This window comes from Lathyrus oleraceus, chromosome 2 (assembly GCF_024323335.1).
Source record: "Lathyrus oleraceus cultivar Zhongwan6 chromosome 2, CAAS_Psat_ZW6_1.0, whole genome shotgun sequence".
In the NCBI taxonomy this organism is placed as follows: Eukaryota; Viridiplantae; Streptophyta; class Magnoliopsida; order Fabales; family Fabaceae; genus Lathyrus; species Lathyrus oleraceus.
The window spans coordinates 139,992,161-140,010,063 of record NC_066580.1 but is presented as its reverse complement, the minus strand read 5'-3'; positions in this window follow the sequence as shown (position 1 = coordinate 140,010,063).

Below are 17,903 nucleotides of genomic sequence, written 5' to 3'. Positions count from 1 at the left end.
AGATAAAAAAATATCAAGAACTCAAAATCAAGATTTTGAAGCATCAATCTTTGAGTTTTTCGACGTTGATGCTTGTGAATCTCTTCTTGTTACTTATTGAAGAAGCTACCATGGTTATGGGTAGTTAAACCTTCTTGTATCAAGATTAGATGTAATCAATCTTAACTTATATGTATTTCTTTTAATCTTTTACATGTGAACAACTTGATAATCAATGTAGATGAAAATCTTTTCTTTTATTGAATACTTATGGTTTAAAACATGATTGAGAAAGATATTTTACGTCTTGACCTAAGTTTATCATTTATCAAAGACCAAATCTAGACACGGAAGTGGACTTTGATATTCACTTTGTATCGGATTATTAATGTTATTTGTATTGTTTAATAGGTTAAGACATCGGCGATTAAACAATACGGTAAAACTCGCAATACCGTCTTAGGCATAAGCGGTATAGATTAACGATATGTGGTTATGTTGATTATAAATGAAGTTCACATGCTTGATTAATTGAATATATACAAAATAGGTTGATAAACTCTAGTCTTGATATGTCTTTTAAAACGTTAATCTTTTTAAACTTTTACCATTGCTACAAACTCTTATGAATGTTACTTTCACCAGCCCAAAACATTCGAAACCCTTGCTTAAGACATAGTAAATTTTAGAACGATGATAATATCTCATCAATCCCTATGGAGACAATAAAACAAATACTCACCGAAAACTACCAATCAATTGAGGGACTGTCTTCGGAAGATGCCACGTGGGAAGACTTTGACCACATCAAACACACTTACCCTCACTTCCACCTTGAGGACAAGGTGTTTCTTGCAAACCAAGGGAATGTTATGCAGTAGGAGGAAGAAGAGTCAGAGCATGAGGAAAGAATTCCTCATCTTAGGCCCAAGAGAAATTGTGGAAGGCCCAAAGACCTTAATGACTATGAAGTTCCAAAGGGGAGAAAAAAGGGTAAAATCTACAAGAATGTATTTGATATTGCTTAGCCATGAGTTACATTATTGATATGTGTAATGAGTCAACAAGAGTTAGTTAAAGGACTCTTGGACTATAGTGAAATGAAAGTACTATAAGTCCTATTAGAAGTACTAGTCTCTGATGTAATAAAGGGGAAGCATGAATGAAAGCAATTAGTAGATTTATCCTAGATTAGCTATCATTATATAATCTGCAGTATCCATAACAACATTCGTAACACCTATATTTAGAGGGATTAGAAACATGTTTAATCATTATTATTATTATTATTATTATTATTATTATTATTATTATTATTATTATTATTATTATTATTATTATTAATATTATTATTATTATTATTATTATTATTATATTTTATATTTTGGATTAAAATACAAAAATAATTGTTTGTTATCTTGAAAATTATTTGGATTTTTTTTTTTTGAAAAAGTCCTTATGAAACAATGTTATAAGTTGTTTTCATAAGTTCTAAAAATAAATATTCTCACAAGATTTATGCTATTAAGTAAGTTCAGATAAGTCACTGCAAATAAATATTTAGTCTTATTCTTTTAATTTGTTACTCTATTAAAATATTAGGTCAACCCGTCATTCCAAAGGTTAATCTCAAACCTCAAAATAAGCCTTTGACATACTTCATATCACACTTAAGCTATAATTTTTTAATAGGTCAAACTTTAGTTTATAAAAGTCTACATCGACTCAGCATATTCTCTCTTAACTCTATAAAAAAATTCACATTTAATCGACATAGTTTAAATATACAAAGATAAGGTTTTACCTTTTTATATAAACATACAAAAAAAATAATGTGGAAAGATATTGAAACATACACAATAATAATTTTATTTATTTTTTAAGTTTAGCCATGATGCAACTGTGACTAAGTTTTTCACATATTCAATTTAAATTTACAGTAAAAATGAAAGAATTTTCTCAATTCTTTTTTCTTAAAATAAAAAATGCAATTACAACTAATAAGGTGTTAAATTTTTTATTCAAAGTGATTGATTTATAAATGTTAATAATTTATTTATACTAACAAATAAATATAAATAAATGTTATTTAACTTAAATGCATTTTTGGTCCCTCTAGTATGGGTGTTTTAAATAATTGGTCCCCCTATTACAAAACCAACAATTTTGATCATTTAATTTTGATAGTCTTCGAATTTTTGTGATCTCCCTCCACTTTTGCATACGTTACAATAATGATTAGAATAAAACAATATTTTTAATTAATTGGTAAGTGTGACTAGAATATCTTAATATTTAATAATATTTTTAATTATATGAAAATATTGACTTAGATAATTTATTAATTAATATTTTTTAGAATAAATTAATAATTCATAATTTTAATTAAGTTTTTTATGAAGTTAATTAACTAAAATTTTGTGCAGTAACTATTGGGCCTCTAGCCCATTTCGTAAATGCATCAGGTTAACCGTCAAAGGTCCATTACTAGTCCAACCCACTCAAGCAATTCTCATTTCATGTTTAAGCTTTATAAACATTTATATAACTTTTAAAGTAATCGATGTGAGACTTAGTAATAGTTACATCAACAATAAACTTGTCATATCCTAATTTTTAGTCCACTCTACATGAGTCCTTGAACTCTTCTATCTCAGATCTTTGCTTTAAAAATTGTACAAATTTCATGAATTTCATAACATATTCCAATGCATTTATCTTATGTGGATCAATGAACCCTTTTGAATGCAATATTCAAGAGATAATTTCATGAATTTCATAACATATTTCAATACAAGTTTTTTGAAAGGATAAAATAAATGAAAAATTCAAGAGATAATTTAGCACAAGTTAAAGATTGTGTTAAACTCCCATTGATAACCATGTTCTTTGATGATTGATATATTACAATGAAAACATAGACATAAACCTTAGTTAAAGTCGTTGGTTATAAAGAATCTGAATCGAAGAGATTAAGCATGACATAACCAACCTTAGGAGTTCCAAGAACCCAATCTCTAATGTAATCACAAGCAGATTTGGCGGCAGATGGTGAAGCATCTTCAAATTAATTAATGGACCAGAACTTGAAGCATCTTCAAATTGTCTAAATCTCCAAAGGAATGCAGTCTGCAAGTGTGTATATTGTGTACAAAAATGAATATATCAATGTCATCATGCTAGCATCAAAATATAAGTGTAATTTACAAGGTCAGGTTCATACAAGAATTGGAGGGGGCCTGACAAGAGAGCTTCTTTCCACTTTACAGTTGATCGGATTAACATTAATAGTAGATGATTCGGGTACCTGTAAAGCATAAACAAAGTGGATTGTACACATTTTGATCTTAACTTAAGGAACTACTCAAAAGTTTAAAGAAATATATAATCTATATTACTACCTTGATTGGAGCAGATTCAATGGGTGACCTCAATGCTTCAAATGCTGGAGTTTCAATTGTTCTCCGCTTGATGATGAATATCACATAAATATTCAATAAATACATAGAAACGGAAATAGAAAGTAGAAGAAATAAAAAGTAACAAAGTTAATGAGAAACAAGTTTATACAGTGAATGGTTAACAAGAAGATGGTTTGAAAAGATATGGTTTGTTTTTTCATGGAAAGCAAGTCCCAGGTTGTTTTGCCATGTCAGGTTTGCTCCAAAATTGGTCACAACAGTACAGTGCTTCTACAGGTTTGACAAAGCCTATCAAGGATCAAACCACTTTGTAGATGGTGACAAACAAGGGCCACACAATGCATTCCAGGCATCATAAAACTTTGTGCAAGATTATGATTGGTATTTTGACAGTGGTGCAAGCAACCATGTGACACATGATATTGACAAATTTCAAGATCTGATTGAGCACCATGGTAAGAATTCCTTAATTATTGGAAATGGTGAGAAATTAAAAATTATAGCCATATTGCTCCTCCAAACTTAAATTACTCAATTTACATGATGTGTTATATGTGCCTAACATTACAAAAAATCTTTTGAGTGTGTCTAAACTAGCTACTGACAATAACATTCTTATTGAGTTTGGTGTCAATTATTGCTTTGTGAAGGATAAGCTGACAGGGAAGGCAATACTAAGAAGAACACTTAAGGAAGGATTATATTAGCTCTCAGGGATTGGAAAAGATCCACGTGCTTATGTATCTGTCAAAGAGAGCTGGCATAGAAGACTTGGTCACCCAAACAATAAAGTCCTATGAAATTCTGGTGTAGTCAGAATTCAGATGTTCTACTCCAAGTCATGACATCTGATCCAACATTGTAACTAATACAGCAAGACAGTTAACACATTAAAAACCCTGTACTGACGCACTCTTTCACAGATGTCACGACATCTCCTTCTATGTCACCCTAGAGGGAAGGAACCTCTAGTCCTGTGCATCTGGTATACAAACTCAGTACAGATCCCTCATAGCACTTACTTTTGTTGTTTTCTTACACAGTTATCAGCATGATGTCTTACTGTTGATTTTGGACATCATCTGTACCATTGTCCCAGTGTGTTTGTCTTTTACTTGTATTTCCTGAATTAAAGGTTGAACACGTTAATCTAATTTCCACTTATTAGATTGCTAACAACTAGGCTATTTGTTAGGTTCAGTAATTGTAGGTTAGTAGTTGGTTTCCTGAATTTTATCTCAGCTGTTGAATCCCTGAAGAATAGCCTGAGAAAAAAAACTGAAACAGAAAAACCAATCATCCTACACTTTAGCACATGCTATTGGGAATGAATGTCACAACATTCAGTTCGACAGCCTGAACATATGCTGATTCTATTATGTTCCTGGAAACGAACTGTGCTAAGTTTGCAGTACTGTAAAAGACCAACTAGTCTCTACTTCAGTATCAGCCTTCAGTATCAATTGTAAACACATCCAGTTTGACAGGTTCACACTGATCCTTCGACCAGGTCTGTGATCCTTGAAAAGAACAGACTTAAATAAATACTGAACTGAAATTAACCTTCTTATTAATCAGTATACGCTGTCACTGATGAATGTTACAACATTCTGATTGACATTCAAACAGAAGGCTATATACCAGGTCTGTTATCATCTTGATAAGCAGACTGAAATACCAGCTGAGTTATGACAGTAATAAAAACACATGCAGAAGGAAAACAAACACAGGAAATTGTTAACCCAGTTCAGTCCAACATGACCTACATCTGGGAGCTACCAAGCCAGGAAGAAGATCCACTATCAGCAGTATTAATTCAGAGTTAAACTCCCCCATTTACAACTCTTCACTTAATCCCTACCCAATGCAATCTATACCTAGGAATTCCTAGATAGAAACCTCCAGTTTCCATTCCTATCACTACAAATACAATGTAATGTTAACACACCTTGAACTTGCTTCACAGCTCCATTCAAGAACAAAATCACTCTTGCCTACAGGCTTTGAGTTACAAATACTCTCAGCTTTGACCACTGAGAAACACATGGTAACCTTCCCACAGATTGGGAGGTTTACCTCACACACACCCCTAAAAATTCATTCTAAGAGGCTTACAAATACTAGGTTACAATTAGCTATTTATAACCTAATCACCCAACTGGATTTGGTCCTTCAGAAATCGCAGCAGACTTGTTCTTTGCTGTTACAACTTCAGCAGAAAAATTCTGCTACAAACAAGGTCTTCAATCCTAGAATCTCTCCATATATATCTCCATATTTAGAGCCTATATATATTCTGATTAAGTCTTTAAGACCTCCACAAGGGAGTTAGGATATTCACCAGATATCCTTGCTAATCCCAGAATATATACTGAATTAATTAATTCAGTTTTCTACACATGTACGATGTCACAGGCATGATGTCGTGACATCGTACATGACATGTTGGTCCAGATGTTGAACTTCTTCAACCCAACATATTAAAACAACAGAGATGATTACATTATTTGTTTTACAAAATTAATGCCAATCCTAAGGAATTAACAATCTCCCTCTTTGGCAAATTTTAGTTAAAACAAATAAACAATACACTGGACAAAACATCCCAATTTGGGAATGCTCTTCATCTCTGTCATTGGCTTCACCACCACAAACACCAAAGTTGGTGTACATGAGGAAGTAGAGGAACAAGACTCAGTTGTACCAGAACCCTTCCCCTCAACAGGAGAGCTTCCTGAAGAGTATGTAATGCTGAGTACATAGACAATGTAACTCAGATCACAAGGCACAACTGTCTTCTTAACTCAGATCACAAGACACAAGTGGTAAACCCAGTTGGTGGATTTTGTGCCTGACGCCAACTTCTGTTTGCTACCACACCCACAGTTGGCTTGCTTCTGGTACATTCTCAACCCCAGGACTGTATTTCTCTCCCCCTTTTTAGCTAAACATTTGTAAAGGCATCCCTCACACTACCAGATCCAGGCGCAGCTTGCCCAAACCTTAACATACCCCATGATTCTGAGGGAATGGAGTGTTTCTCTTGTGAGAAGAAGAGGGCTATTACATCCTTTAAATAGTCCAGCCCGTGCTTAGGAATTAACGGTAGGAATAAATGCTTGGTCAAGGTTCATTAATTTTTGCTGAGAAACAGTCAGAGAATCACCAACAAAATCTCAGACTATCTTTGAATACCTTTTATAGCTCTTGACTGTTTCTTTTCCAAAACAGCAGTTCCAGTGCATGGAGACTATTCCATATATGCAGTCAGACACGTTGCACGCGATGTCTTAACATTCCACGCGGCTTGTTCCTGCATTCTGCCAGTATTCAACATTTCCCAAGACCCCTTTCAAACCTCCAGTAGAGACTTGACATCTGGCACTGTTATAGCCAATTTCCCATACTTCAGCAGATGATTACTCCCCCTGTACCACACAGCTGTAGCCATCAGGCTTATTCTAATTTATCAGAATTAGACACATCACCTTCATAATTCCTACTGACTTTAAGATTCAGAAGGCATTGTCCAGGGCAATGTCATGACATCCAGTCAGACATTCTTCTGCTCACTCAGCCTTGACATACATCACAGCATCCTGAAAACTGACAAGGTGCCATACCTGGTTATCTGAGTACACATAGACCACAAGCTTGATGATTACTTGCAGCTTCAAAGACAGAACTCCCCCTGTCATGGACGCCCTACTCTCCTCTTGAAACTTGGAGGTCACACATGAGCATATCCAACACCCCAAAGTTGGACCTTCACATACTTCCTGATTCAAATAGAATCCAGACCACTTGATGAATGGAAAATATAAGACGCATCTTCATGTCTTCAAGAGCACACCCTCTGTTCAACCCTCTTAGCTGAACACATTCACACTCTGTGTCAATCTCTCTTCTAACCAGAACAGAAGACCACTTCACAAGATGTTCTAACATCAGCTGGGACATCCTTCACAACATAACAAGGAACACCATCTGATAGTCTTCAGATATTGCTGAGTCACCAGCTTGATCAAGAAGAACCCAGACATAAATTGGGACATATACATTTTCATCCCATTACAAGAGATACTCTTCCATAGATAGCTCAGAACTCCTACCACAAGCTCCAAGAGATGAATAGAAAACACCTCCTTTAGTCTTCCACTTACTACTTTTCTGCTCAAAAGTAATTTGTCTCAGACTTTCCTCAAGAATAATCAGCTGCCATATGTGGATTATCTTGATTCTTCGAACTCACTTCTGAGATAGACCAAATGCCACTGGTTGATTACCTCCTTCATGAATCCTCATGTGAAAAGGTCAAATGCCGCTTTTTGACCTCCCCAAGTTTATCAGACTTCTCCCAAAGATATTCTGACCTTCCAAGTGAGATTTGAACTTCAAGTTACATGTTAACCAAGGCTTAGGGTATCTTAGACATGAACATGTAACATCTTCTCCAACCAGCAACTCTTAAGAACTGCAATGAGAACGATCCTTTTGAAGTACCCAATCTACAACTCTGTAGACCCTTCTATCTTAAGTTGATGTGCCACTTCACCAACTAAGAATCTGATGTTAAACCAAATGTCACAACATTGTGTTTAGACATCTAGCTGTTGAATTCAGCTCCTTCTTCTGCCACTTGAAAGAACTTCCTCCTTTCACAGAACAAGAGTTCAATGTTCTCATAGACTTGATTGTGGAACCAAGTTTGAGTAAACAACCTCCATCCTGCAGGTTTGCAGTTAAGTCATCCAAGCTCACACCTTGATAAATCCCTGCTTCTTCTCCAAAGACATCAGACACTCTGATGCATGAGTCTTCAGAAGGACCAGTTAGAACCTAACCCTTCAGCTATACCAAGGATTCCACTTCCTAAAGCAAGGTTGTTTCCATGATGTCAAGACTGCTACCACTTGTTCTTGACTCCACAGTGTGCATAAGCTAATGCACTTCCTTACCTAGATCAGAAATAAACTGATCCAAGTAACCACCATCAAGACTATGATGTCTTCTTCTTCTTGTACATACCAAGGCTGAACATGTTTCTTGCCAGGAAACCTTTTCAGAGATCATATGCTTTTGCTGCCACCAAAGAGATAGATCATAAGCCAATGTATTATCCTTCCTGTGATTTTGCACAGGGTCTTGAAGAAGTGATGTTCCAACATCTTTAATAACATCAGTTATCTTGAGCTCCAAGGATAATCAATTAAGCACTTGTACTTGGCACAAGTAGACATTGATCTTAAATCCTTTCCCAATTATCCTTTCAGATACTTCTACCATAAGAATACTTTGAAAGTACTCTTCTTGTGTCAACATCTTCTGCTTGCAAGCACCTCGACAATTTTGAAAGTCTTCCCAGATTAAATTCACCCTTAGGAATGAGAGAGATGAATTCTTCCTTGCAAATGTGTCACACAACCACCAGAACCCATGTGACACAGGTCAACAGCCAACCAGACCCTAGGCTGAACAAATGTGAGGAGGTTAACCAAAACTCCCCCTCAAATTAACACTCATGGAAACTTCACACCAATATCCATGCATTGTACAGACATGTCTCAACATGACACACACCATCCCTACCAGTGGCACCTAACTCTATGAGTTATACCTACACATACTCCACTCACACCAATCAGACTTCAGCTGACCATAAGTACTAGTGAAAGACAACAACACTAGTCCATAGTAGATATGCATTGCCAGAGCATACTACCTCAACCAACCTCTGAATCTTCATATTCTCACTCCTTGAAAGAACTGCCACTTCTGATCGTGGTGTTTGAATAACAAGATTCATGGTCCCAATCCTCTTAAATGGAATAGCAGTTAGGTTACCCTATTATTGACTTCTATCATCCAGGGGACTTGTCTTCTAGTACACTATAGTACTTCAGAAACCAACTATCCAACCCTGATCAATTTACAGGGATAAGGCACACCGCGGGGATTGCACAGTGTCACATTCCAACCAGCTCCACTTCTAGAGATCAGACTTCTAAAAGTGACCTTCTTGAGCACACACACAGTTGACCCTACCCTTGTCACCTTCGCACACATAGATGTCTCCTCTTCCAGGTCAGGAGTAGGTTCCAAACAAGAGTATCCCTTTGTTTGACACCTAGAAACATCTACTCTTCAACCAGTAGCTGCATCCTTGTTGAACACCATGTTCTAACATCACATAGAACATTAGTTCCACCTCCTTGGAACAAACCTTCCTTGAAAGTCTTCAAGGTCTTCATATACACTACTCAAGAGAGTAAAGGAATCAGTGATTAAGTGATTCTTACCATCCTGAATTGAGGACGTCATGATGAGTGGACTTGAGGAGACTCAAGTATCTTTGACATCTTCAGTAGATTATGATGAGATCTTGAATATGGCAGCAATTCATCCACATGAGGGGAATCTACATCAGAGTTTGAGCTTTGCCAGGTATTATGCAGCGGAAATCATAATACAACTCAACCAATGAACACACACTCCATACCAAGTTTGAATATGATTCAATACTTGCACAGCTGTCCCACACAAAGGCCAATTGCCAATCTCCAGAGGCAGGTGCACACAGTTCCTGTCATGAATAGTCCATCCACCTACTTCAAGGGACCATTCAGGGAAACCACAGAACCTTCTACAGGTTCCAACATCAGTACTAACATAACTTCTTGCAAGATACCAGAAAGTATCAGCCATGGATCTCATCCAGAAACAGAACAGGATGCCTGCTCTGATACCATTTGAAATTCTGGTGTAGTCAGAATTCAGATGTTCTACTCCAAGTCATGACATCTGATCCAACATTGTAACTAATACAGCAAGACAGTTAACACATTAAAAACCCTGTACTGACGCACTCTTTCACAGATGTCACGACATCTCCTTCTATGTCACCCTAGAGGGAAGGAACCTCTAGTCCTGTGCATCTGGTATACAAACTCAGTACAGATCCCTCATAGCACTTACTTCTGTTGTTTTCTTACACAGTTATCAGCATGATGTCTTACTGTTGATTTTGGACATCATCTGTAACATTGTCCCAGTGTGTTTGTCTTTTACTTGTATTTCCTGAATTAAAGGTTGAACACGTTAATCTAATTTCCACTTATTAGATTGCTAACAACTAGGCTATTTGTTAGGTTCAGTAATTGTAGGTTAGTAGTTGGTTTTGTAACACCCCGATAAATAAATAAGATAATTATTTAATTTAAGTTAATATTTTAATTATTAATTTAATTTAAGTAATTGAGATTATTGGATTATTTATTTATTATTATTATTTGGAATAATAATTAGTGGAAAATATATAAGTTGGAATATGGAAAAAAGGGTTCATTGTTGGTAAAGAGTTTTCACGTGAAACAGAGAAAGCGGCTGAAAGGTGAAAAGTGGAGAAAGAGCAAAGGTTGAAGATCGGTAAAGCTTGGAGCTTAGAGACTGCCGGATTATCTCAGGTAAGGGGGGTTTATCATCGTTTAATGGGTATTATAGATTAACATGTCATGGGTAGTGATAAGCCGTTAAATTGACCCTAATTGGGATTGTTGGTGCTGAAAATTGTGATGAATAAGTTGTGTTAAACCTGAAATTAAATCGGTAATTGGACGAGTAGTGTTTTCCCGAACGTATAGATTTTTACGGAAATTGAATCGGAGGTCCGGAAGTCCTCCAACGGCGGAAAATGCGGAAACTCTGCATTCTGCCTTGTGTTAGCGCAGGAACTGCTGTTTTGTCTGCGTTAACCGGTTAACCCAGGGCGTTAACCGGTTAACACTGTTATGTTTTGTAGAAATGTGCTATTTGGCCTGCGTTAACCGGTTAACCCAGGGCGTTAACCGGTTAACACTGTTGCGTTTTGCCAGAAAATGTGTTTTGTCCTGCGTTAACCGGTTAACCCAGGGCGTTAACCGGTTAACACTGTTGGAAATCAGAAAAAAATTGATATTTTCATGTTGTGAACCTAATTGGTGATTGGCTTATTATAATTACTTGTGATGAGTAATTTTGTTGAATTGAGGTTATAAAATGTTGATCCAAATATGTTGATAAGTTGTATTAAAGTTGTTGAAAATACTGAGTTGTAGGCTTGATGAGCCAAAGTTGATTATAAGTTGATTTTTGTTGAAAACGTTGCTGTGTTGATAGTATTATTATGTTGTCGACAGTTTAGAGTCGTGTATGCCATGTACATTCATATGCATTAAGTCGGAGCGTTGCTCACACCACGTTGGCCTGGATTGGCAAATTTTAAGTTGAAAGTTGAAGGCTTATGCCTTGATGCCCACTAAAATGGCAGTGATTTTAAGTTGGGAGTTTTACTCCGAATGGTACCACATGCATGACGAGTCGAGTCTCATATGAGTTGCATTTTATGTTGTTATTGAGTATGATATTGAGTTGATAACTGCCGTTGTTGTATGTGTAATCTGATTTGGGTGATGAAACGTGTTAAATTACTTAGCTTTACATGATGAATTATAATGCTTATTACATTGATTGAGAAACTCACCCTTACAACTATTTTTCAGGTAACGAGTAATGAGTGAGTAGAAGCTAGTGCTTGGAGTCTAGCGTAGTCTCCGTTGTGGGTCATGCTCTGATAGATGTAACATCGGGACGGGATGTTTTAATTGTTTCTTGTCGGCTGTTGAACTATTTTCATGTAATATGTTATACGTTTTAATTGGTTGACATAATTTCTATCCGCTGCGTATTTTTGAGATGTTTTATGGTTAAAATAATAAAAGAGCATGACAGATGTTATTTTCGAAGATGTGACACCCTTGTTTTGTGTATTTACTCTGATATATATATACTTGTTGTTGTTATTAAATATTTGGGGTATTTTAGAAGGGTGTTACATTAGTGGTATCAGAGCAGGTCGGTCTGTCCGGCCAGTTGTCGTGTCGTTACTGTCTAACAATTATGTATTGTTACCAATCTAACTTTAAGTTGTGTTGTGTTGATAAGTTGAAATGGCTGGAAGGAATGACGCTGCAATGGCTGCCGCAATGCAAGCAATGGCATAAGCTGTGCAGAACTTGCCAAATGCTGGTGGAGATGCTGGATCACGTAGCTTGGCGACTTTTCAAAGAGAGGATCCGCCGGTGTTTAAAGGGAAGCATGATCCAGATGCAGCCTTGGGATGGTTGAAAGAAATTGAGAGAATCTTCCGTGTTATGGATTGCACTCCAGCTCAGAAGGTTCGGTATGGTACTCACATGCTAGCAGTCGAAGCTGATGACTGGTGGCTAGAGACTCACGAGAGGTTGACCGTGGCAGGTGAAGACATTACTTGGGATGTATTCCGTAGGGAATTCCTGAGAAAGTATTATCCGGAAGATGTCCGTGGTAAGAAGGAAATCGAGTTCCTTGAGCTGAAGCAAGGAAACATGTCTGTCACTGATTATGCTGCAAAATTTGTGGAGTTGTCCAAATTTTATCCTCATTACACTGGTGCTGGTGCTGAATTTTCAAAGTGCATCAAGTTTGAGAACGGATTGCGCTCTGAGATTAAGAAGGCTGTTGGGTATCAGAAGATACGCATTTTTACTGAACTGGTTGATAGCTGCAGGATATTTGAAGAGGACAATAATGCTCATTACAAGATTGTCAGTGACCGCAGGGGCAAGCAACATCAAAATCGTGGCAAGCCGTATGATGCCCCAGTGGGAAAAGGAAAACAAGGAGCTGCTCCGGCTCAGAGGACCAGTAGGGGAGGTGCTCCTGCTGGTATAGTTTGCTTCAAATGTGGTCAGGCTGGTCATAAGAGTAATGTATGCACTGCTGAAGTAAAGAGATGTTTTCGTTGTGGTAAGACTGGTCATGCAATAGTTGATTGCAAGCACAAGGAAATGATTTGTTTTAATTGTGGCGAAGAAGGGCATATTGGAAGCCAGTGTCATAAGCCAAAGAAATCTCAGACTGGGAAGGTGTTCGCATTGACCGGAACTCAAACCTCCTGTGAGGACAGACTTATCCGAGGTACATGTTTCATAAATGGTACTCCTTTAATTACTATTATTGATACCGGTGCTACCCACTGTTTTATTTCTGCTAACTGTGCTCGAAGACTGGGTTTAAAATTGTCCGCTTTGGATGGTGAATTGATTGTTGAGACCCCAGCTAAGGGATCAGTAACTACTTCTTTGGTATGTTTAAAATGTCCTTTGTCGATCTTCGATAAAGATTTCTGTGTTGATTTAGTATGTTTGCAGTTGGATGGGATGGATGTAATTCTTGGTATGAACTGGTTAGAGTATAATTATGTTCATATAAATTGTCATCATAAGTCGGTGAGGTTTTCCACTCCTGAAGAGGAAGGAGTTGACTTATTACCTTTCAGAGAATTGCAAAAATTGATGAAAGAGGGAGCTCAGATGTTTTCTTTGATGGCGACGTTGTCGGTTGAAAGTAAAGCTAAGATAGAGGAACTGTTAGTGGTGAAAGAATTCCCTGAAGTTTTTCCTGATGAAATTCCTAGTGTGCCACCAGAGAGGGAAGTTGAATTTACTATTGATCTGGTACCTGGTACTAGGCCTGTTTCGATGGCACCGTATAGAATGTCGGCATCTGAATTGTATGAATTAAAGAAGCAACTGGAAGACTTACTTGAGAAGAAGTTTATAAGACCAAGTGTGTCGCCGTGGGGAGCTCCAGTGTTGCTAGTAAAGAAGAAAGAGGGTAGTATGAGGCTTTGTATTGATTATAGACAATTGAATAAAGTAACGATCAAGAATAAGTATCCACTGCCGAGGATAGATGATTTGATGGACCAATTAGTGGGTGCTTGTGTGTTCAGTAAAATTGATTTGAGATCGGGCTATCATCAGATCAGAGTGAAAGATGAAGACATCCAGAAGACAGCGTTCAGAACTCGGTATGGACATTATGAGTATTCTGTGATGCCTTTCGGTGTGACTAATGCGCCGGGAGTATTTATGGAATACATGAATCGTATTTTCCATACTTATCTGGATCATTTTGTGGTAGTATTTATTGATGATATTTTGATTTACTCTAAGTCCGAAGAAGAGCACAAGGAACATTTGAGATTAGTATTGGAGGTTTTGAAAGATAAGAAATTGTATGCGAAACTGTCCAAGTGTGAGTTTTGGTTAAGAGAAGTCAGTTTTCTCGGCCATGTAATTTCAGGAAAAGGTATTGCTGTAGATCCTTCCAAGGTAGAAGCTGTATTGCAATGGGAAACTCCTAAGTCGGTTACCGAGATTAGAAGCTTTTTGGGATTAGCTGGATATTATAGAAGATTTGTTGAAGGATTTTCTAAGTTAGCACTTCCGTTGACTAAATTAACTTGCAAAGGTAAAGCTTTCGTGTGGGATGTTCAGTGCGAAGAGAGTTTTAATGAATTAAAGAGGAGATTGACGTCGGCGCCGGTTTTGACTTTGCCAAATCCGGGGGAACCGTTTATAATTTACTGTGATGCTTCATTGATGGGTTTGGGAGGTGTGCTCATGCAGAATAATAAAGTAATTGCTTATGCGTCACGACAGTTGAGAATTCATGAAAAGAACTATCCTACGCATGATCTTGAACTTGCTGCTGTAGTGTTTGCGCTAAAACTTTGGAGGCATTACCTTTATGGTTCCAGATTCGAAGTTTTCAGCGATCACAAAAGTTTAAAGTATCTATTTGACCAGAAAGAGCTGAACATGAGACAACGTAGGTGGTTCGAATTGCTTAAGGATTATGATTTCGGTTTGAATTATCATCCAGGAAAAGCAAATGTTGTGGCCGATGCTTTAAGTAGAAAGACCTTGCATGTGTCAGCAATGATGATTAAGGAGTTGGAATTAATTGAGCAATTTCGGGATATGAGTTTGGTTTGCGAAGTAACACCGCAGAGTGTGATGCTAGGAATGCTAAAGATTAATAATGATTTTATGGATAGTATCCGAGAGGCACAGAAGTTGGATGTGAAATTAGTAGATATCCTTAATCGTTGTGGTCAATCAGGGAAAAGTGACTTTAAGGTTGATGCGAGAGGTGTGTTGAAATTAGGGGAAAGAATTTGCATTCCTGACGACGCGATTTTGAAGAGAAGTATTCTAGAGGAGGGTCATAGAAGCAGTTTGAGTATTCATCCAGGAGCTACTAAAATGTATCAGGATTTAAAGAAATTATTTTGGTGGCCCGGAATGAAAGAAGATGTGGCTCGTTTCGTGTATGCGTGCTTAACTTGTCAGAAGTCGAAGATTGAGCATCAGAAGCCTGCTGGGTTGATGCAACCGTTGGAAGTTCCAGAATGGAAATGGGATAGCATTTCTATGGACTTTGTAACGAGGCTGCCTGCTACCTTACGAGGGCATGATTCGATTTGGGTGATCGTTGATAGGCTCACGAAGTCGGCTCACTTCATACCTATTAACATCACTTACCCAATTGCGAAGTTGGCAGAGATTTACATCCGAGTAGTTGTAAAGTTGCATGGTGTTCCTCTGTGTATTGTGTCGGACAGAGATCCGAGGTTTACATCGGGATTTTGGAAAAGTTTGCAAGATTCGTTGGGATCTAAGTTGAGGTTGAGTTCGGCATATCATCCTCAAACTGATGGCCAAACTGAGAGGACTATTCAGTCATTGGAAGATTTACTGAGAGCTTGTGTTCTTGAACAAGGAGGTTCATGGGACACTTATCTTCCATTGATCGAGTTCACATACAATAATAGTTACCATTCTAGCATCGGAATGGCGCCTTTTGAAGAATTATATGGTCGTAGATGTAGAACTCCGTTGTGTTGGCACGAATCTGGTGAGAGTGTAGTACTTGGACCAGAGTTAGTTCGAGAAACTACCGAGAAAGTGAAGTTTATCCGGGAGAAGATGAAAGCTTCTCAGAGTAGGCAGAAGAGTTACCATGACAAGCGGAAGAAGGATTTAGAATTTCAAGCTGGTGACCATGTGTTTTTGAGAGTCACGCCTGTGACCGGAGTTGGGAGGGCTTTGAAGTCTAAGAAGCTCACTCCTCGCTTCATTGGTCCGTATCAAATTTTAGAACGAGTTGGAAAAGTTGCTTATCGGATGGCATTACCACCTAATCTTTCGAATTTGCATGATGTATTCCATGTGTCGCAGCTTCGGAAGTATATCTCAGATCCGTCTCATGTGGTTGGTATGGATGATGTGCAAGTGCGAGATAATTTAACAGTAGAGACAAAGCCTGTACGAGTTGAAGATCGTGAAACAAAGACTCTTCGAGGAAAAGAGATTGTGTTGGTTAAAGTCGTTTGGTTGGGAGCTGCGGGCGAAAGCATGACATGGGAACTTGAGAGTCGGATGAGGGAGTCTTATCCGGAGTTATTTGCTTGAGGTATGTTTTCGAGGACGAAAACTCTTTTAGTAGGGGAGAGTTGTAACACCCCGATAAATAAATAAGATAATTATTTAATTTAAGTTAATATTTTAATTATTAATTTAATTTAAGTAATTGAGATTATTGGATTATTTATTTATTATTATTATTTGGAATAATAATTAGTGGAAAATATATAAGTTGGAATATGGAAAAAAGGGTTCATTGTTGGTAAAGAGTTTTCACGTGAAACAGAGAAAGCGGCTGAAAGGTGAAAAGTGGAGAAAGAGCAAAGGTTGAAGATCGGTAAAGCTTGGAGCTTAGAGACTGCCGGATTATCTCAGGTAAGGGGGGTTTATCATCGTTTAATGGGTATTATAGATTAACATGTCATGGGTAGTGATAAGCCGTTAAATTGACCCTAATTGGGATTGTTGGTGCTGAAAATTGTGATGAATAAGTTGTGTTAAACCTGAAATTAAATCGGTAATTGGACGAGTAGTGTTTTCCCGAACGTATAGATTTTTACGGAAATTGAATCGGAGGTCCGGAAGTCCTCCAACGGCGGAAAATGCGGAAACTCTGCATTCTGCCTTGTGTTAGCGCAGGAACTGCTGTTTTGTCTGCGTTAACCGGTTAACCCAGGGCGTTAACCGGTTAACACTGTTATGTTTTGTAGAAATGTGCTATTTGGCCTGCGTTAACCGGTTAACCCAAGGCGTTAACCGGTTAACACTGTTGCGTTTTGCCAGAAAATGTGTTTTGTCCTGCGTTAACCGGTTAACCCAGGGCGTTAACCGGTTAACACTGTTGGAAATCAGAAAAAAATTGATATTTTCATGTTGTGAACCTAATTGGTGATTGGCTTATTATAATTACTTGTGATGAGTAATTTTGTTGAATTGAGGTTATAAAATGTTGATCCAAATATGTTGATAAGTTGTATTAAAGTTGTTGAAAATACTGAGTTGTAGGCTTGATGAGCCAAAGTTGATTATAAGTTGATTTTTGTTGAAAACGTTGCTGTGTTGATAGTATTATTATGTTGTCGACAGTTTAGAGTCGTGTATGCCATGTACATTCATATGCATTAAGTCGGAGCGTTGCTCACACCACGTTGGCCTGGATTGGCAAATTTTAAGTTGAAAGTTGAAGGCTTATGCCTTGATGCCCACTAAAATG